A 447-nucleotide genomic window follows, 5' to 3' on the forward strand; every position below is an offset into this window, starting at 1 on the left:
AAAATGTTTAATTCAAAAACTTTGCCATTTACCAATGTGTTTCTTAAAAGACCTTTTAAATTTTTTATGTTTTAACCTTTATTAAATGTTACAATCCAAGTGTACATATAAATGCCTCATTCATTCAAGTAAATGCATGGGTAAAATGTGTTAAATATTTTATCTACACTTATTGTATAACTGCTGCTTTTTTGCTGTAATTGCATGGTTTTGTAAATAAATAGTTTTGTAAATAAATTTTCCTCATGCCAGCTTGATCAAGCTAGTTATTTAATAGACTTTAAAATTGCTTTCATAATAATGAGATGTTTATAGATTTGTTAAGTGATGTTATTTATGTATTATAATCTACATAATTAAAATGAAAGTAAACGTTTTGTCTAGGTAACGTTATTAATTTTAAATGAAATATTAATGAACAGTACAGTAGATATAGAAATGCAACTG

Source organism: Sinocyclocheilus anshuiensis, unplaced genomic scaffold (assembly GCF_001515605.1).
Source record: "Sinocyclocheilus anshuiensis isolate Anshui unplaced genomic scaffold, SAMN03320099.WGS_v1.1 scaffold536, whole genome shotgun sequence".
Lineage (NCBI taxonomy): Eukaryota > Metazoa > Chordata > Actinopteri > Cypriniformes > Cyprinidae > Sinocyclocheilus > Sinocyclocheilus anshuiensis.